A 967-nucleotide genomic window follows, 5' to 3' on the forward strand; every position below is an offset into this window, starting at 1 on the left:
CAGCGAAGGGCACAGCGTGGTGGTACTTCAGGGGCTGGCATCCAACGCTGCCTTGAAGCCTAGACAAATGTTCTCGTGCTTTTCAGTGAAGTGCTCATTAATATGCCTGAAGGACTATAGGCCCACCAAATGTACAAGGGAGGAATGTTCAACATTCAAAGTGTGCGACTGATTGCGTTTTATCTTTCTTTGCAATTCATTGTTAAGTGATTCCAAACTGTCATTGCATATTGGCTCAAATAAAGACGCAAAACCCACAATGGCTTATAAAACACTGCCCCCCTTCACAGGGTGCACAGACTATACAGTAATGTATTCTCAGGGGTGCATACAAAGCACAATGCTCATTTATAGCTATCATTTGGGTCATGCTGGCTCATCTTAAATAAACCACTGTGGATTACTGTACAAAGTTAATAGTGTATGGCAGCATCATTTCCTCTTTAGTCATAAAAGCATCCCACCCTGTCACTTACACCCATGTGTCTTACCTTTATTTGGGTCAGTCTCGCAGTCCATCTCCCCTCCTTTCTGAGCTACCGAGTTAGTAGGATGCCATCAGAGGCCCATCAATCCCCAATACGACAGCTTGAAGGCCCTCCGCAAATAACTGCATGCAGTGGAAGCACTGACAGCCGAGGCGGACGAATATGACAATAATGATTTTATCTACAGCACAGAAAATAAAACTGTCAGCCCTATTAGGATTTAAAGCCAGGAGAGAGGGAAGAGAGAGGTATGGAGAAAGAGGTGGAAGAGGAAGAGTGTTTGAAGGCTTGTGAGCTAGAATGGATTTTAATAAAAGAGCCGGACAGCTGGAGTGGATGAGCATTAGTCATGAACAAATGGTGCAGTTTATTTGTGGTAAAGACGTTAAAAAAATACTTGCCTTGGGTATTTCGTAATTTACTAGAAGGGATGCTCATGATAACTTGCCTTTTTTTAAATATTATATGCACAAAAAAAA

Source organism: Sinocyclocheilus grahami, unplaced genomic scaffold (assembly GCF_001515645.1).
Source record: "Sinocyclocheilus grahami isolate Dianchi unplaced genomic scaffold, SAMN03320097.WGS_v1.1 scaffold167.1, whole genome shotgun sequence".
NCBI lineage: Eukaryota > Metazoa > Chordata > Actinopteri > Cypriniformes > Cyprinidae > Sinocyclocheilus > Sinocyclocheilus grahami.